The sequence below is a fragment of the Dromaius novaehollandiae genome, unplaced genomic scaffold (assembly GCF_036370855.1).
Source record: "Dromaius novaehollandiae isolate bDroNov1 unplaced genomic scaffold, bDroNov1.hap1 HAP1_SCAFFOLD_45, whole genome shotgun sequence".
Lineage (NCBI taxonomy): Eukaryota > Metazoa > Chordata > Aves > Casuariiformes > Dromaiidae > Dromaius > Dromaius novaehollandiae.
This window is the reverse complement of record NW_026991505.1, coordinates 998204-1018737: the sequence shown is the minus strand read 5'-3', so window position 1 is coordinate 1018737 and position 20534 is coordinate 998204. Positions and strand designations below refer to the sequence as shown.

Below are 20534 nucleotides of genomic sequence, written 5' to 3'. Positions count from 1 at the left end.
TTCTCAGTGCCTCTCGGTGCCAAAGATCCCAGGCGAACTGACCCGATGGCGCCAGATGATCGTTTGGCGATGAGAGGCCCCGACAGTGGTTGCCTAGGGTCCCATCAATCTTACTCCGGTTTTCCAAAATTTCGGCTAAGGGCGTCCTCTTTTCTATGCCGAAATTATTTCCCGTATTGAGTTTCTGAAAAGTGCATCTCAAGCAAGTCAGGCAGCGCACTTCCTTACCAGTAACACCAGCCCCTGTGGCTGGTGGGATCACACACTCTCTTTCTCTCACTCTCTGGGAACCGCACTCACACCACCCGAGTCTTTAACCGCTAGGACTGCTGTCCCTTCACAGCGGGCGGCTTCATCAGCCAATGGGCGCCCCGGTCGGTTCCCAGGCTATACGCACTCTCACACACAGTACTGTTCACACTCACACCAGTCACAGTGACTCTAGACATGGCCCTGGGTCAAATGGATTGTCTGGGTTGTTTCCTGGGGAGTCCCGTCCACCCACCGCCCCCACCACCGTGTCGCTTGATGGAGGTGCTGTGGGGGCTGCGGGTGCCTCCGGTCCCTGTGTTTTCTTCTTGCTATGCTCTTTCAGGGTCTCAAGCATGGTACGCCACGGAGCTAAAAGTCCTGCTGCCGTCTTATCAGTTCTTGTTGCTGCATCCCACAGCTTAACTACGATTGAGTCCCACGTACCGAGGCTATAAATCATACTGGAATTCACCTCAGGACAGTTCGAGCGTGCCCACACTAATAGCATTTTGAGATCTTGAGGGGGCATCTCTCTGCCGTGCTGTTTCAAAGTCTTTTGCATTACGTTTAGCACGGACCTATCTTGCGGGTAGATTCCATTTCCCGTGGCTCCCACGTGTTCCTGGCCGTTTACCTCCATCCAGCGGTAGGTAACCTGTTGCACGCAATGCCGCTTCCTTTCAGCGGCTCCCCTTCTGCTTCCTTTCAGCAGCTTTGTTCAGCCGGGTTCCGCCACCGGTTCAGCTAACCGCTGCCTCTACAGCCCTGGACAAAGTCAGTCTTCGGTTCCTTTTCGGGAGCCATTTGTGGCGCTCTGATTCACGAACTCCGATGTGCTGGATCAGAATCAACTTTATTCAAGCAAGCAAGCCCTTTATATAAGCTCTAGCCCGGACAGATACTTTCCCACAGTGATTTAAGGTACTTTCTATTGTCCTTGCAAGCACCACATTATACCTGCCCGAAGGTCATGTTCCCATCATCACTCCCTCATTCTGTGCGGTTACTCCCTATGTTCCTATACTGCTATCTGTTCAGCCCATGGCCTTTGGCTCCTTAACTCTATCTTCCCTGATCCCTCGCTGTCTGCCCCTACACGTAGCGACTAGAGGAGGGGAAGGAGCTAATGCGGAAGGGTAGGGCTTCAGCTTAGTGGTGAGGCTTCAGGTCTGGCCCTGCCACAGCAGCTCTCGCGGGCCCTGTGCCAGTGGCATCCCCAATACCTGAAGCCTCCTGACCTCCCCAACACAGCTGCTGTCTCTTGGCCAAGAGCTCCGGGCCCTTCATGTGCTCCCACGCCGGCCTCCAGCTTCTGCCTGCTCACCTAAGTGCACACACAGCACCTCCTCATCAGCACCCAAGCGCTCTCCCCCAAAACCTCCCCCTGCCTCTGATGTTCCTCAACCTCTCTGCCCTCCTGCCATGACCCTGCCCTTCCCGGCACCACCTCACAATGCCAGCCTCCTGCTCCCCACCAATCGCCTTCCTGCACCACAAGTGACCTCGCAGCCAAGAACCCAGCCCTCACCCCTGCACTTGCAGCTCCCCCTCACCTGCCTCTGCCCTCTGCTCTCAGCTCCAGGCGCTTGCACTCCAAGACCAAACACCATCCCTGCCAGGCCTCGGCCTCTGCCTGCCAGGCCCCAAATGCCTTGGCACTAGGCTTACCAGACGCCTGCAGGGTTAGGGTCTTTGCGGGAGCAGCATAGGGCTTAGGCTTCAGGCATCAGTGGGGAGGTTGTGCTTTGCAGTTGCTGGGCTTTGGGAAAGCTTTTGGGTGATGGCTGAGTGCTGGCCTTCATGTTTCTGCTGAGGGTTTTGGGAATGGGACAATCTTGTGGGACGAGGTGTGTGTTTGTGTGTGGGTGAGACCTAGAGCGTGCTCCAGCACTTGAAGGCAAGCGATGAGGGCTAGGCCTTAGCTTCAGACACAGGGCAAGAGTGAAGGTAGGGGGTAAGGATTCAGGCTGCAGCGTAGCGGTTTGGGTTTGGCCTCTAGCAAGTAGAGGACGGGAAGGAGGGAAGGCGGAAGGGTAGGGCTTCAGCTTAGTGGTGAGGCCCTGCCCTTCTGCCTTGCCTCCTTGCCCTTCTCGATTTGCCAAGGCCAAACCCAAAAGTCTACACTGAAGCCACAGTCTCTGCCCCCTTTCCCAAATTCTGCCCCTTTGCCTGAAGCTCATCCCAAGCCCTTATTGCATTCCTTCAAGTCCTGGAGCGGGCTGCAGCCCTCACCCCCACTCCAACCCACAGCCCTCTGCCAAAGCTCTAGCCCCTACCGCAAACCCTGAGCACCAAGGCCAAGCCCTACACTGAGCCAGCAGCCAAAAGCTTTGCCTGACCCCACTCAGCACAAAGCCCAAAGCCTGCACGCATGCCTGAAGCCTAAGGCCAAACTTGCTCTGTCGCAGCCCCTAAGCACCCAGCCTTCTTGTAAGCCGAGCTGGAAGGGCTTGGGGGCCTGGGAGGCAGAAGAAGAGCAGGGCAGGTGGGGTGTTGGAGTGCAGGGGCGTGGAGCTGAGGGGAGAGGGCAGAGGCAGGCAAGAGGCAGGTGGCGGTGAAGGTGTGAGGGCTGCACTGTAGATTGTGAGGTCACTTGTGCTGCAGCAATCTGCTTGGTGAGGGGCATGAGGCAGGCATTGTGAGGTTCTCATGGGAATATCCAGGGCATGGCAGGAGGGCCAGAGGTGACTGGGGTGGCAGAGGTGGGCTGGGGGAACATTCCTTCTTTTTTTACCAGGAGGTCTCTTCTGTTTCAGCGCTTGACTGCCCAAGGCAAGAATGCAACCTGTGAGGACAGGAAGGCTCCATTTTCTCAGGCATACCTGGCCTCCCTGATAGCTTCTACTCAATGTAAAGCCATTTCCTCAGTGCGGTGCCTGTGCACTTGGCTCTTCTTCCAAAACTGGAATCACGAAAGTGGTGATGGAATGGTATCCCAAAAGGGCCCGTTGCTTTGCTTTCATTCTCCATGGGCTCAGGTTGATGTGTTCAGTGTCCCATTGTAAGCTGTTAGGGAACCAGGTTTAGATTCAGGGTTCGCTTTTGGGGCCCTGTGTCAGTGGAGATGGTTAAGGATCCCAGAGTAACCTTCCTGAGGCTGTGACACATCTGTTTGGGCAGGTGATGGCTGAGCATCTTCCTGGAGAGGCAATAAGCTGCCAGCGGAGCTCAGAGCATTTTTGGGAACATCATACAGTGGGGGTGGGCAGTGAGTGGAGCCGTACAACACAAGAGACCATCCAAAGTGGAGTCACCGAGCGGTAAAGAGCAAAATCAGGAAATGCATAGGTAAAGGAGGGCTCCGCAATCCCAGGAGAGGCCGTGGAGACCCAGCAGGCTCAGGGAAGAGAGACTGGAGAGCCATCCTTGTACTCTCTTTGGCATGCCATAGGCTGGCTCCAGTGCAGCCTCATAACATATCTTGTGCCCTCGGAAATGCTGCCTGGGCCCTCCGAGCACCCTCCACAGCCACATAAAATGGGAGGCGGGGACTGCCAGTGGCATGAGAACCATCCTCTTGGGTCTGCTTCCTGCTCTCACGAGAATGGGCACAGTGGAGTCGCCTCACGGCCCTGTGGCACCACCACTGGCTCTCTGCTGAGCAGCAGTGCCTGCACGGAGCCCTGCAGGGAGCACAGGGGAGGGGGACCTGGAGCAGCCGGCCAGGCCAGCGTGGACACCCTCATCTGGGGAAGGGCTTTCTGGGGAGCAGGGATGTGCCTGGAGGGGAGCAAGGGGGTGGTTCCCAGGAAAGGTGAGAAGTGTCATGGCTTCTTTATAAAAACTGCTAAGGATATGCATATGATCAACAGTTGTCATCTGTGGACATTGTGTGGTTCAAATCTCAATACGATACAACCTGGCAACTCTGAGAAATATCGGAGTCTTTGGAACAACCCTTGGGTTGGACTATCAAGACCAGAGTTGCAGGAGAAACTTCAGTCCTGGACATTGTTCGTGTTTTCAGAGGATAAATTGTCAGAGGGCCAGCTTACCCAAATAAATGGACAAATACTTGACTGGGCAATCTTTCTCACGATCATGTCATCACCACCAGCTAACTCTAGGTTGGCTGGATCACTTTAACCTGGAAAAGGGACCTAGCTAGGTGTTTACATAAGGTGCCTATCTAGGTGTTTAATAAATAGCCACCTGCCACATCATCTAACTAGTGGTGCTCATGAATGGATCAACAAGAGTCTCCCTGTCCCTATCTACCATCCAGTGAAACCACAGCCAAGGGAATGGGCTTGGTGCAATCAGTGGGGAAAGAAGACCCTATTGAGATTGACTCTGGTCTGGCACTGAGAAGAGACATAAGAGGTCTGAATGGACCTCTCTGAAAGGACGTGAGAGGAGAAGAAGTGGGACACTACTCTGGTGGTTTTTCGCACTCACTTGGCTAGATAGGGTTGATCAGGTGCTGCACATGGCTAGACAAACGTGCTGCCCTGTTCACACTCGGCCAGTCCATTTTAAACTCTTTTCTCTCATGCTTCTTTCTCCCCAGTCCCCTTTAGGCAATAACCCCTCCAGTCCACAAGGTTGTCAAGGACAGTCACTCGGGTGGCCTCATCTGGGAGCGTACACCCCCTCCAAGGCCCCAGGGACATAATCGCTGCCCCAGGAATGTCCAAGTCTGGGTGCTCCTTTGCAGTGATTAGGCTCCTGGCATTCCTCTGCCATCACTGATCATCTGTTCTTTGTATTGATGGTGACTAGCCTTCCAACACATAAACTCACAGTTTAGTCCAGTGTTTGGCCCATACGTTCTGCAAGTGTTAACAAGCCACAGAAACGATATGCAGAGGAGTTACTGTGCAGCTCTGGGCACAGTGTAATCTGCTTCTCCATAAAATGCATTCTTAGGAAAAACAGGCACTGGCTAAGGTTGAACAATAAGAAAAGAGTAGCAACTGGGAGAGAACTGGAAGCTGCTTCTTGTTGACCTTGCCCCACCCCTCACAACCGGCTTCCTAAGAAAACATGGGATCTCATTTTGCTCCTGTTGTAGATGACTGCATTAATCAATGCAGACACCGCACAGTAAAAACCAAACAAACAAACAAAGAGCTACTATGAAGTTAGTGGCTAGGTATAGGTAGAGGTATATATAGGTATAGGTATAGGTATATATAGTAGTGTAAACAAGGAAGGAGGCAGCAGCAAGGCACAAAAATATAAATCACACCACCCTCCTATAGAAGGTCGTCTTAGAACCACAGTGGAGATCTTAACATACAGCATTATTATGCATATAAAAGAGTCCATGTCTAAAAACAAACCCAAGAAGCCTGTTTTCACAGAAGGATGAACTGGAGCAAGACAGTAAGGGGATTGCACAGGTGATCTGGCTCAAGTCATTGCCTCTGCTGAAGGATACAGCATGCATGCAGAATGGTGGGTTGCAAGGGAGCACTCACATTGTCTTTGGCCAGTTAGAAACAGGTATTAACTCTTAAAGACCTAAAAACACTTACAAGATCTCAGACTCAAAGAGTGGTCCTATGGGAACAGGCAGTCAGGACCCTTGGGACACTGTCTCTGACAGTATCTGGTCTGGAGCATTGTTTAGGAAAGGAAGAATCTCTTTTGACACCTTCAAGCACATGGCATGAAAATTTTGCATTGAGGGATTACTTGAGGCCCTAATAGAAATATTTACTATCATCATCATCATCATTCTATAACACTGTTAAAAATGATAATAACAACAATACTAGAGGCAGCCTTTTTAAGGCTTATGGTAGGAGTCTCAACATGGAATGTGTTGAGCAAGTAGGTATTGTGTGAACCATACCTGGCATGTTGGTGAAGTTTATGAATATGTGGAAAAAAACCTGTAGGACAGGTAAGAATCAAAAGATCTCTCCAGCTATTACTCTTAGTCCCCATCACCCAAGCTCACCTTACCTTTAAGCCCTAAGGATCAGTTCTGGAAGCTTTCTTCAAATGGAATCCACCATTCCCACTCATTTTGAGATTAAGGGTGAGATTCAATCTGAGATTAGGACACCTACATTTGGGGTTCCAAATGTACCTTCTTCCCTGTGAGACAAGTGCGTGAACAGCAGTTTTAACCACTGTGAATCGAGGCAATGGGGGTGGGATTCAGTTGCCCAACATAGGTGTCTAGCACCATCTCAGATGCCCTAAGATAGCTGACAGCCATACAGGGCTGGTAGATCTGGCGCAGGACCTATGCCTTTCTGGAGCAGCAGAGAGACACCAGCTGAGGTACACAGAGTATTTCAAGTGGCATGACATACATGTCTGCACATGGCCAACTGAACGCCACAAAACCAACTGAATCCCTCCTTGTCTGTTGGCTTTAGGCTAAGATGAATCATGTCCTGACTTCTCTTGACAGCTCTGACTGGGGGTGAGATTCAGCTGCCGAAAGAAAGAAAGAAAGAAAGAAGATCAAGTGACGTTTGAGGGTAAATCACTCTAAAAAAGGTGTTTTTATTGAAGTATCACTCTCTGGAGCCGCTTCTCTTCTCCAGTTGGAGGAATGGGAGTGGCTGTTCCACCAATATATATTCATCTTTATGCACTGATATTACCCAAGAGAGGAGACATAGGGCCATATGCAGTAAGTAGGATTTTTCTGAAGGGACCCAGGCTGTTGGCAGTGAAAAGCAGATTTCTGCACAAGACATTCTTGAGCCAAAAGCTCCTCTGATTGCATTGTCCATTGCCTACTACCCCACACAAGCTGCAAGGCAGAACATTTTCTGCACTAGTAACTGTCTAGAGAAAAGTCTTCTCTTTAGGGCACGTTTCACCTCCGCATTCCTCAGGCTGTAGATCAAAGGATTGAGGACGGAGGTGACAACATTATACATAAGGGTGGCTATCATGTCCCGCCTGGGTGAACTCCCTGAGGAAGGTGGCACATAGTTAAAAATAACAGGGACATAGAATAAGGCCACTACTGTGAGATGGGAGATGCAAGTGGAGAAGGATTTCCTCCTCCCCTCCCTCGACTGGACTTTCAGTCAGAGGAAGGAAAAGAAGTACAGGTAAGAAAAGAGTGTGAAGACAAAGGGGCCTATTGCAATACTCCCTGTGATGATGCTGAGCAGGTGCAGGTTGAGCTGGTTGCTATTGCAGGCTAGTCTCACCAGGGGCTTGATGTCACAGAAGAAGTGGTGGATGTGGCTGGGGCCACAGAAATGGAGCCGGGAGGTCATGACTGTAACCCAAGCGGCTGCAGCCAGCAGCAGGCAGGCCCGTGGGCTCATGATCAGGCTGTAGCGCAGCGGGTGGCAGATGGCCACAAAGCGGTCATAGGCCATGACAGCCAGCAGCAAAGCTTCGCTGCTGCCCAGGAAGTGGAAGAAGTGGAGCTGGCTTAGGCAGCCAGTGTAAGAAATACCCTGGTGCCCCCAGAGGAACCCAGCCAGCATCTTGGGGATGGTAACGGTGGAGTAGAAAATATCCAGGCAGGAGAGGTTGCAGAGGAAATAGTACATGGGGATGCGTAGCCGAGGTTCACATATCACCACAGTCACAATTGCCACATTCCCCAGCAGGCTGGACAGGTAGAGCAGGGAGAAGAGCATGAACAGGAACTGCTGAAGCCCTTGAAGGCTGGACAGGCCAAGCAGGATGAACTTGCTCACCTCTGTCTGGTTATCCATCCCTGCAGGGAAAGAGAGAAGAACTCAGCAGTAGCTTGCTATCCTTCTGTCCTGAGCTGCTATTTCTGTTCCCCAGAGTCCTCTTCCATAAGGTGCAGCAGCAGCTGATGCTGCCTCATGAATGGAAGAGATCAGACACTGAGTCCGGAAAGGGACACAAAAGAATCCCTTGATTTTCCACCCCAGCTCTTGCAACCAATACTAGAAACTGTTGTAACCTAGATGGCCAGTACTGATGCCAGAGCTGCCACCTGTGTACCAGCTCACTGAAAGGAATGGTGTGTTTGAGGACAGCGAGAAAAGAAAATGGGAGGGAGGAAGGAAGGGAGTGAGGTAGGAAGGGAGAGAAGGAGGGAGGGAGGCAACAGAAGTTGGTTACCTAGTTTTTAAGTGAAGATCATTCTGAAATCCTGTTTTCCTTTCTTTTATTCAAAGAAGTTTTTCTAATAAGTTTTCTTCATTCCAAATCCTAGCTGAATATACGGTATCTTTCAAAAGCTGAAGTATTATAGAAGTATTAGAGTAGATCACATATAGTACACCAATTTCAAAGAGGACTAATTCGGACTGTTCGGTGGTGTCAGGAAACCTTTATATAGTCCTCCCTGTCATGGAAACAATCACATTTCTTTCCAACAAAGGAAAATTTCCATCTCTCTGATAACTCCTCTTGGGATCAAGCCTCTGAACCTTATGGGACTTCAGTGCAGAAAACATCAAGGCATAGCGTTTCAGGCACACAGAAAACTAATGATGTTGTGGGGAGTTGAACTGATTACTGATTATTTGTACAGCCAGCTCTCATAAGCAGGAGGAAGCTGTAGAATCAAAAGCCATTTCTGGAAATATGCAAGGTTATAGCACATCATTCTCAGGAAGACTAACAGTTTTAATGGGGAATTTGCCAAGGAGTTTGACACATGGTTTTGTAATTCCCAAGGATAATACATGGAATAGGTATCATGGCTTCGTTTGACCTGCTACAACTGCACAGCTGGACTCTGCCTCTGACTTAACATCTTTTGCGCTCTTTATAGTCCATGAAGATCTTAAAATGCTTTTTCTTTTCTTTTCACTTCTAAAGATGGAGATAACAAACTATGGTGATTTTCTGAAGGCCTCAAATACCTGTTTCACTGTCCCCTCTGCAAGCTGTGTTTGCCATGAGCAATGGCATCTGAAACCTCCATAGAAGTGCCCAGGTGCCTGATTGAGAGCACACAGAGGCAGGGGCTGGTGGGGCAGCAGAAGACCCTGCAGGTGCTGTCATAGTTTGCACAGCCCGTGGTGGTGGTGGTGGCCATCACAGGGCTGTACTGCGCTGGCAAGTCCCACCTCATGAACAGGCTGGGTTGTGAGAGGATGGATGAGAGAGGTGGGGAGCCACACAGGTCCCGGCCCTGGGCAGCAAAGATGCCACCGTTTTCCTGCTCTGTAGCTGACACTGCTGAGCCCCTTGCATCCCCTCCACAGGTTTCTCCCTGGCCTTCCCCATGCAGGCCCATACCAAAGGTATCTGGCTGTGGTGTGTGCCTCAGCCCTGTCAGCCTGGACACACGCTGGTGCTCCTGGACACTGAAGGGCGGGGTGATGCGGAGAAGGTGTGGGAGAAGCAGAGGCTTCCTTTTGTGCCTACAGAGAACTTTGTGGAAGCTCTCAAGGGCCCAGGCATGTGGCAGGACTCAAGGTGTTCTCATTGCCTGCACTGGTGTGCCAGGAAGAGACAGAGGCTGTGGGGAAGGAGGCCAGTGCAGAGCTGACTGGATAAAGTCTTCTGGCTGAGGAAGTCTTGTCTGGCATCCTTCACCTCTGCCTTTGCCTGTCAGAGCCCTCATTCTGCCTGGGATGCTGGCTGTCTGCAGGGGACTGGAGCCAGTCTGTGGCTGGGCCCATGACGGTTTGTGGGACACCGCCTCTTCACAGCCACTCTCCCTCTCTTTCTGGATCTTTGATTACTCAGCAGCCATCAGGCTGGTGGGCCTTTTGAGATCCGGTGGCTGGCAGGGAGCTCCAGGCTTTTGAACTGGAGCTGTCTCTGTGGTGCTGACAGCCAGAGGAGCTAGGAGAAGGCTCGTGAGGTTGACAAGCTGCCAAATTCCTCAGCACTTGCTGGTAAACTTCAGCAGACCAGGAATGGGGAGCTCAGGGAGTCCTTTAATAATCAGAAGCCTGTGGGACTCGGAGAGTTAAGAGCTGAAGACAAGGCAGCTATAGGAAGACATGGTGATGTCATGTGTGGGGGTCTCTCCAAAAAGCTGACCCTGCCATGGCCCATGGTTAGGCATTCAGGGCCTGGGGATTTGGGGCTTTGCTAACTCTTAGGGGGCCTTGCACAGAGTTTCTTGGTATGAGCCAAGGCTGTTTGTTCCAGGGAAACACCAAGAATGACGCATGGATCTTTGTGCTAGCCGTACTGCTGTCCTGCACTCTGGTCTATAACAGCAAGGGCACCATCAACCAGCAAGACATGGGCCAGCTGCAGTGTCCTCAGTGGGGCAGCAGCACCATGGATGCCCCATCTCCCTCAGCAGTAGCTAAGGGGTCCACACATCTCAGCTCCTCAAACAGCTGTTTTTTATGGGGAGATCAGAGCCTGCTGGTGATGCCCAGTGACCAGGCTCTGGTTCCTCAGGGATCCTGTGCTCTGGATCTCAGGGCTGAGGGTTTGAGCCCTACTCCTGCTGGTGACTCCAGGCTGCTCTCTGTCCATGCAGAATCTCCCCTTTTCCCCATCAAATGCTGATGGGTGGGGAGGGTGGGGTTAGAGTTAGGGTTAGCCCCTTCCTGCATGAGGATCCAGCATCTCTGTTTCCTTAGCCAGCTCCCCAGCTATGTGACAAAGCTGACGGAGGATGTAAAGGTGAAAGCAACACCTCGGGAGAGTGGAGATGAACTGGAGGATTCAGATAAAGTTTCCTAGTTCTTCCTGACCTTTGTCTGGGCCGTGCGGGACTTCACATTGCACCTGAAGGTGGATGGGGAGGAAATCTCTGAGGACGCGTACCTGGAGAATGTGCTGAAGTTAAAGCCTGGTAGGGGAATGGTGCTGTTCCCAGTGCTGTGCTTCAGGAAGGGCAGGATGTGTCCAGCTCTGGACAGCTGCATTTCAGCATAAGGCAACAAAAGCCCAAGCCCTGTGAGCTTGCTCCCTGGCCTACCTCCGCAGGTAGCAGCCAGGAAACCCAGCTCTATAACCATTCCCGGGAATGCCTCCACCAGATCTCCCCAGACTGGAAGTGCTTTGGTTTTGACTAGCTGGCCAGCAAGAGGGACCTGCCACCCTTGCAAGAGCTTCATAACAGGGAGATCGAGCCTGAATTCCAGGAGCAGCTGGTGAAATTCTGCAGCCACATCTGGGAGAAGTCTGCACCCAAGACCATCCATGGTGGCAGCACAGTAGTAATGGGGAACTGTGAATGCCAGGGTCCAGAAGGTCAGGGCTGGCTAGTGGCTCTTGGGACTGTGTCTGGGGAAGGCTCAAATGCACAGCCAAATGATGCAGGTGGGAAATGGAAGAGCTTTTCCACTGGCTGCTGTACTTGCCTCTTGATTGAGAGCCACATCTCTCCCGTTTCCCCTCCCTGTACCCATTCTTGCTGCTCTGCCCCTTTGCTGCTGTTGCAGACTGAGCATTGTGGCTTCACCACTCCCAGCTGCTCAGAGCTGAGGATGGTCTTCAGGGCACCTTCACTCCTCAGGAAAGGCACTCCCTGAGGGTTGTCACAGGGACCAGCATGTGGTTGAGTCCCACCTCTCAGAGACGAGAGAGTGACAGAGAGCTCCTCATCTACCAGTGGCAAACTTCTAGAAAGGTCTCATCCCCATGGGAATGTGCTACCATGCCCTGGGACCTCTTCCCCATCCTAGAGGATCTGGGTCAGGAGGGATATCTGGAGGTCTATATCCACACCCTCTGCTCTGAGCATGGCTAACTTCCCAGTTAGATTGTGTTGGTCAGTACTTTGTCCAGACAAGTTCTGAGAATCTCTGGGCCCCTGTACCACTACTGCTCCACTCTGATGCTGACAGTTTTTTCCCTAACACCCAGCTGAAATGTCCCTTGCTGCTGCTTGTGCCCTTGTGCCTATTGCACCTTCTCCTCCTGTTCCCCCGGCCTGCTCTGAGCACCTGCTTTGGACTAAGCAGAGACAGGCACTGCTTATTCCTACCTGGGGTCAGAGGAGGGCACATGGAGACTCACCTTTACCCAGCCCAGAGGGACTGTGGCAGTGCCCGTGGGCTGACAACAGAGCAGAGCAGGACTGAGGGGAAGTGAGGAGGTCTCCAGCAGCTCCTCCCACAAACCCCAGGTAGGGAATCACTCACTGGAAAGCAGTCCTGAAAGACTATGAAGTAGAAGGGAATGCTCTGGTGAGCTGCCGCTCTTGCACAGCTGGACTCTGCATTTCATCTATGGGCACTCTAAAGAGCGATGCCTGTGGTTTCAGCTCTAGGCACATCCTAAACTCCCCGTGACCAACAGCGAGTCCCTACCACAACTGTTGGGGGCTGCTCTGGCTTCAGAGGGGCTGCTGGGGGAGCACTGGGGCTGGCGCTGCTCACCCTGCACCTCCCATCCCAGGGTGCCTCTTGGGCTCCTGGCAGCTGTTGCAATGATCAGGAGGGAGAGCCTGTTCCATACCAGTGCAAGGCACCAGGGTAGTGTTTCTTATGATCCCAGCAAGAAAGGCACTCAGACTCTGTAAGGTATTGCTTAAAATACCATTTATTGGAGCTGACACAAGAAGGAAAAAGAGGAAAGACAGTATTACATCCCCTTAGATGCTGAGAACCCCAAGCTGTGCAGCACTGGACAGACCTCCAATCAGGGCATGGCATGGCACAGCACACGGTGCAGATCCCATCCATGGAGAGGTTCACCAGCACCTTGCTCTTTAGGGCTCTTACAGGATTTCCTCAGAAGAAAACAATCCTATTCATCATTTATAGTGTCAAAAGGAGGTTTGCATGAGAACTTGCTCCTTCTCTTGAGATAAAGACAAGGGCACACAGGTGGTGGAATTGCCAATAGCAAATGGGAGCTGTCTACAGGCAGGTGTTGGTGTTATAATACGCCTGGAGAGTTTGTCCTGCAGCCAAGGGACACGTGCAGCACAGCACAGGCTTGAAGGCCAAGCTGTACGTGCAGCAAGGTGCAGCACAGCACGGCACATGCCTGTGCCTGCTCAGGTTACCCGTTATGTGGATCACCAACTCCTCGATGTACAATAGTCTTCCAGTTAGGATCACTAGCGAGCCCTGTCTTGCTTGGGTCCAGGGGCAGCTTGGGGGCCTCAGCAGCGTGGGAGGGAGAGGCGGGAGATACCTGAGTGCAATGGAGGTGCTGCTCTGGGGTCTGGGACCTGGCAGAGAGGGCTCTGCCCTGGATACTGCCTGTGGAGCCGGTTCCCAAGAGGGAAATGGTCTCAGCTGTCCCCAGGGCATGGGTGAGTGACAGGAGAGAACCCGAGGAGGCCAGGCCTGGGACAGGGATGGGAAATGGCTCTGTTGGAGGTCTCCCACAGAGGGGATGAGCTGGGCCTACAGTGCCAGGGGCCATCATGATGTGGCACAGCCCCAGGGCATGCTCTGCCGGCTGCCAGAGTGGGGCTGGGCTGTGATACCAGTGCCAGGAGGCCTTCCCCAATGGGCTCCCAAGCTGCCAGCTGGCTCCCAGCCCTTGCCTTAACGCTGCTCACCCGAATGAGCTTCCCAGGGCCTGCAGGGCCTGCAGAGCTGGTTCCTGCTCTGTGCAGCACAGCTGCCTCTTGGCAATGGAGCAGTGAGGAGTGTCCTGGCTCCAGCCTGCACCCAGCCCTGCTGCCCTGCTCGTGGTCCCACAGACCTGCCCTGCAGGCACTTCACAGGGCAGGGTACCTTCAGGGGTGGGGAAACATCCCCCTGGCACAGTCCCAATGATGTGCCCCATCCCCCCGCAGCCCTCCTGCTTTGGCAGCCTCCCACCAGTGCCCAGTCCCTGCCTAGCCCTGGCTGTGCCCCACACAGGGGTCAGCACACCGCTGTCCTCCAAGGGTCTTTGGGGGTCTGGGCCAGGAGAGAGGCTGCTCAGGGCTGGCTCTTCCCCCTCGATACAGATGCCGACATCAGGCCTGGAATGAACAATCAGAGCTGGAATTTACCACTGCAAGGGGACAGGTCTTTACCTTTTCCAGCTACGCTTCAAATGTTCTCTCCTTTCGAGAGGCTCCATCCACTGCACGCCCCCAGCACGTGGTGTCCCTGGAGATCCCATGTGCTCTCCGAGCTGCCTCCAGATTCCCTGCCAGAAGGATGGTGTCTGCCACTGGCCCTGTCTCATGTATGACAGCCCCGGGCAGGTGAGTGGGAGCCCATTCACCATGTCCACTGCCACCACAGTGAGCCATGAATCTAGCCCTCCGTGCCTAGCAGTCTTCACTGGTAAGACTGGTCCCCAGGAATCCCAGGACCTAGAGTCCAGGGGGGGAATCTGGAGAAAGGAAGACTTTCTCTTGGTGGAGGAGAATGGGGTTAGGGATCACTTCAGCAAACGACTTACACAAGTCCATGGGCCCTGATGGGATGCATCCACAAGTCCTGAGGAAGCTGGCAGACATCACTGCTAGGCCACTCTCAATTATCTCTGACAGATCATGGCAACCAGGAGAGGTGCTTGAGGACGGGAAGAAAGCAGATGTCACTCCAGTGTTCAAAAAGGGCAAGAGAGAGGACCCAGGGAACTGCAGGCCAGTCAGCGTCACCTCAATCCCTGGGAAGGTGATGGAGCAGCTCATCCTGGGAGCCATTTCCAAGTATATGAAGGATAAGAAGGTGATCAGGAGTAGTCAGCCTGCACTCACCAGGGGGAAATTATGCTTAACCAACCTGATAGCCCTCTGTGATGGAAAGACTGGCTGGGTGGAGGAGGGGAGAGCAGTGGATGTTGTGTATGTGCAGTTTGTTCAAATCTTCCCTAATCTGAGCCTCCTCCACCAAGGGTAAATCTTCACCTCTCATATTCCCATGGGTCTCAGGGGCCTGAGATTCCTGAAGCCATGTCTCATCAGGAAAGACTGAGACAAAGCAGGCACTATAAACCTTTGCCTTTTCCATGTCCTTTGTTACCATGTCCCCTGCCCTATTCTGTGCTGCAACCACATATTCCCTAGTCTTCTTTTTGCTGATGATATACCTGCAAAAGCCCTTCTTGTTGCCTTTCATGTCCCCCACCAGAGTCAGCTCCAGGTGGGTTTTGGCTTCCTGCATGCTTGGACAACAATTCTATATTCCTGCCTGGTCAACTGTCCCTGTTTCTGCCTCTTGTATGCTTCCTTTTCATGCTTGAGTTCAGTCAGGAGTTCCACGTTCATCCATGCAGGCCTCCTGACACCTTTGCTTTGTTTCTTGATTATCAGGATGGACCATTCTTGAGCTTGGAGGAGGTGATCCTTGAAAATCAGCCAGCTCTCTTGGACCTCCCCCCTTCTCTCCAGGACTGTATCTCACGGGATTCTTCCAAGCAGGGCCCTGAAGAGGCTGAAGTCTGCTCTCCTGAAGCCCAGGGTTGTGATCCTGCTTTTTGCCCTCCTCCCTCCTCTCAGGATCCTGAACTCCACCATCTCATGGTCACTGCAGCCAAGGCTGCCCCCAGTCTTGAAAACCCCAACCAGTTCTTCCTTGTCAGTGAGTATCAGGTCCAGCAAAGTGCCTGCCCTCGTTGACTCCGTGATCACCTGTGTCACAGTGTTATCATCACTGCACTCCAGAAACCTCCCGGATTGCTCCTGCCCTGCCTTGTTGTCCTTGTGTCCTTGTGTGCACACACTTGGGGTGGGCCCCCTCCTGCCCTGTTTTGTTGATTATGAGGTCTCTTTTATCATCTGCTAAAGCACTCAGCAGCACTTTGAAACCTCAAGCCCTACCCCTCCACCCACCATAAACGTCTTCCCTCCTCTGCACTCCTTGGAACAATGTGCACAGCTGCACAAACTGGGTTTTCTTGGGTGATCACGACACCCACTTCCCAAACTACTTCCAGCAAATCCCTCCCATGCCCTTGGGCACTGCCAAACACTCCAGCACAGCACAGCCCCCATCACAGTGTGGCAAAGCCATCCCGACCATGGCCCTTTTCTGAATCATTTTCTCAGGACAGCAAGTACAGAGTCATGGAGCCCAACCTAGACTTCTTGTGCACCGAGGAAATGATGCCCTGGTGTGGCATGCATCTGCATGGAGGATGGCAGAAGGCAATAGTGCATTGCACTGGGTGTATCCAAGCAGCATCAAGTTATGACATGGCTCCTTAGACACTTCTCCTTAGGACTGAGCTCTGACGCAGGGGCTCAGATGCCCTATGGAAGCCCGCCTTTGGGGGGAAGATGTCAGTGGGAGACTGGCGTCAGAGGGAGGATCACTAGCCATTCTTCAGCCACATCTGAAAGTCTCTTCTGGTTGTGCCCCACAAGGTCTGCAGAGGAAGCAGGCAGAGGGCACAGACCACACTCTTGTGCACTTTTTATATCTCAGCTCCTTCGCCATGAAGTCTGGCTCTGCAACCCAAGCACACTGGTGTGTTCGCCCACCCTGCCTCTTCACACAAGTTATCTGAAGACTGGTATTTCCCACCCCCAGGCACTTTCCAGCCCACTTCAGGCGCCTCCCCAGCTCTCCCCACCTCCCATTGCCTCTCCCAGCCCATCCCAGCAGAGCAGGACAGTCTGGGAATCACCCCACAGCAGTGTCCACCACAGGGTGCTGCAGGTATCTGCATACTTGACACCAAGCCTGAGCCCCTCGAATGGGCACAGCAGCTCCTGGGGTGGCAGAGAGTGGGTGTCAGCCTCCCCACCAGCCCTAAGACCTCCAATGGCACTAGGAAATGGAAGCCAGTCACTCTCTTGCCCCCCTGCTCTTGTCTCTAGGATGACAACCCCCCACCTCAGCTGCCTCCTAACCAGACCCACTCCCCAGGCCAGCACAAGTGTCCTGGTGCTGGGGCTCCTCCAGCAACTCCTGCTGCTCTCCAACCTCCCTTCCTAGTGTAAGACGAGCCCAGCCTTCAGGCACTGCACTGGGAAGATCCCTTTTTAGTACAGAGATGCTGTCACAGCAGCCAGCTCCGACCCAGGCACAGAAGGCCTCTGGTCAGGCAGACCAGGTTCATGCCTCTGGAGAAGTGTGATAAATACAAATATCTGTGTACAGAAATGATTTTCACAGATATAATAAACAAGCAATGAAAGCATAAGCCAGCCTGAGAGAAACTGGGAATCGTTCATGAAGAGAGAAGGGCAGCCTATGAGTGGTAAAATATTACACATTGAATCAATTTCCTCAGTGCCTCTTTGATCTCTTTGTTCCTCATGCTGTAGATGAGCGGGTTCAGTGTTGGAGGCACCACTGAGCACAGAACAGCCACCACCAGCTCCAGAGCTGGGGAGGACATGGAGGGGGGCTTCAGGTAGGCAAACATTGCAGTGATGACGAACAGGGAGACCACGGCCAGGTGCGGGAGGCACATGGAAAAGGCTTTGTGCCGGGCCTGCTCGGAGGGGATCCTCAGCACGACCCTGAAGATCTGCACGTAGGACAGCACAATGAACGCAAAGCACTCACAAGCTACACAAAAACTAACTGCAGTAACCCCAGCTTTCCTGAAGTAGGAGTCAGAGCAGGAGAGCCTGAGGAGCTGGGGAATTTCACAGAAAAACTGCTCCACAGCATTGCCTTGGCAGAGTGGAATTGAAAATGTGTTCACAGTGTGCAGCACTGCATTGAGAAAACCACTGGCCCAGGCAGCTCCTGCCATTTGGACACAAGCTCTGCTGCCCATGAGTGTCCCGTAGTGCAGGGGTCTGCAGATGGCAATATAGCGGTCATAGGCCATGACAGTGAGGAGATAATATTCTGATGAAATGAAGAAAAGAAACAGAAAGACCTGGGCAGCACATCCTGAGTAGGAAATGGCCCTTGTGTTCCACAGGGAATTGGCCATGGATCTGGGGACAGTGGTGGAGATGGAGCCAAAGTCCAGGATGGAGAGATTGAGCAGGAAGAAGTACCTGGGGGTGTGGAGGCGGTGGTCACTGGCTATGGCAGAGATGATGAGGATGTTGCCCAGGACGGCAGCCAGGTAGATGCCCAGGAAGAGGGAGAAGTGCAAGAGCTGCAGCTCCCGTTTGTCCGCAAATGCCAGGAGGAGGAACTCGGTGAGGAAGCTGCTGTTGGACATTTCCTCCCTCTGGGCAGTGGGGACTGTCCAAGGAGGAGAAGACAACGAAGAGTTAGGAAAGACTCCTCTGAGCCAAGTCCATGCCATTTCTCATAGGCTCCCCACTTTGCACCCCCTCACCCCCCAATAAACATGTGCATTTCCTTTCCCATTTTTGGGAGGACCTTCACTCAGCCCCCTTGCTTTAGCTCCGTTTTGTGCTGGTTGAGTTTGCTGTGAGGAGCAGGGACCTCTGCCCATGGGCTCCAAAGGAGTCAGTCCTGCTCCACGGCAATGAGCACATGGCAATAGAGCTCTGATGTTCATTTTATGTCAGATGAAGGTCCCCTTTAACGGGGAAGAGCTTTGTAATATCTTCACACAGAGTTCCTGAGACTGTGGGCTGCTGCAGCAATGCTTAAGGTTGATTTTATAGTCATTTTGGCAAGGTTTTTTTCGATGCTCCCACCACACGTGGGGAGCTTTCTCTGAAGTTGTAGAGATCCTCATTTCTGTTGTTGCAGAGGTGAACGCTACTGAGACCAGAGAGGAAAAAGCACTCCCCGTGGTTTAGCGCAGTGTAGGGAACGGCGATCGGAAGATCTCGCGATGGCACGGAAAGAGGAAGGATATGACGTAGAGATAGCAGTATGCTTGTAGGTATATAAGTGAATGCATACGTACAATAAACGCCATTTGTAGCATCCTCATATTGGTGTCAGTGCTCATTGGCCCGGAGGCAGGGGGAGCCTTCGTGCCGTCTCAGGCGGACGGGAGATTGTCGCATCAGAAGGCGACAAGTGGTGACCCCGACGTGATAGCTGAGACGGCGGACCGCAGGCGGTCGAGAGGATCCGGATCATGGACGCGGTACTTAAGGTTGTACGCGTGGGTGCCCGGGAATGGGGGCTCTCTATGAGAGCGGATGCAGTTGCGAACTGCGTCGGGCGGCTCCTGAAAGATGGAGCGATAGTTAGACCAGGGGACATTTTTTCCCCTTCTAACTGGGAGAAGTGCACTCGAGCACTTGCTCAGAGAGCTATGGCCACTAAGAAGGCCACAGAGCTTAAGACATGGGGAGACATAATGACCATTTTACAAAGGACTAGGGAGGAGCATGAGACCTGGCAGGCTGCCCGCGCGGCGCTGCACATGTCCGCGGAAATGGCGACACAGACAGCAGCGAACGCAGAGGAGCGAACGGAGGTGATAGAGGGAGAGATGATAGTAGGGGATGAAGTGAGAACGGAGAGTGTGGAAACAGACATAAAGGAGGAGGCGGTTAATCAAGAACCAGAGCGGGGAGAGGGGGAGGCAGAAACTCCAGAGGCTTACCCAATAACGCCCTCTTCTCCGTCACCGCCGCGGTATCCGTGGAAAGAGATGAGGGCGATGGAAGGGGGAGAACCAGGAGACCTTTGTGGAGACCGAGATATGAAAAAGCCAGTGGCGGGTAGAGGAAAAGAAAGCAAGGTGAAAGTGGAGGAGGCAGAAGAAAAGGAAAGACCGATTATAGTGGATGATCCCTGAGACTGGCTACCGGGGACCATGATTCGGGTGCAGTGGGAGGACGAAAGAAGAGAAGAAGCAGGGGAAAGACCAGAAGCGGGGGAAAGACCGAGGGTGCCGCACCCGGGGAAAGATGGCGCTGGCCGCGAGAGGAGTGGGCGTCGACCAGCATTGCGGAAGGAGGGGACTGAAGACTCAGGCACAGACTCTGACTCCTTAGAAGGAATAAGGACGAAGATGCAGCAACTAGGGCGGAGTTCCCCGCCGCAGTCAGAGGCGGGAGGAAAAAAGGGGAGGAAAGTCACAAGAGATATGGAGCAGATGTTTATGCTGCTTACAGCTCTGGAAGAAGAAATAGCTAAACAAAGAGGGCTATTAGAGGCAACAGCTAAACAAAGAGGGCTATCAGAGGCAGCAGCTAAACAAAGAGGGCCATCAGAGACAGCAGGTTCCGCCCAAGCGGGAGGGGGAAAAGAAATTCCCCTAACGGACTGGAAACTGATAGCGACGGAATGTGCCCTGAGTGGCCTCAAGTTTCGTGCGCCAATAGGGGCCTTCCCAGTACAAGTTGCCCTGGGGGGGGGGGGGGCAGTGGAATGGGTGCCCCTTGACCCAAAGACGGTACAACAGCTATTGAAAGCAGTGCAAGAACAGGGCCTGCGACACCTGGTGACACAGACGTTGCTGGACGCGGCGCACGCGGGAGGCCTAGTACCGTGGGATTGGAGGACCCGGATAGGCCTGCTCAGATCATCCGTGTGCGGCCGTACATAACTGCCATAGGGGAACCATTGTTAGGGCGAGATGCCTTATCGCAAAGCGGCTTTCACCTGACAAATTTAGGGTAAGGGCCACTGCCTACCTCCTCGGGGCTCATTTCGCTGTCCCGCTGACATGGTGCTCCAATGAGCCTGTGTGGGTAGAGCAGTGGCCAT

At 53.0% G+C, this 20534-nt stretch overlaps 1 pseudogene; it reads right to left on the bottom strand.

Moving 5' to 3' along the window:
• Positions 1–6956: 6956 nt before the first annotated feature.
• On the bottom strand, positions 6957–7856 carry LOC135327037 (olfactory receptor 12D1-like; annotated as a pseudogene).
• Between the last annotated feature and the right edge of the window lie 12678 nt (positions 7857–20534).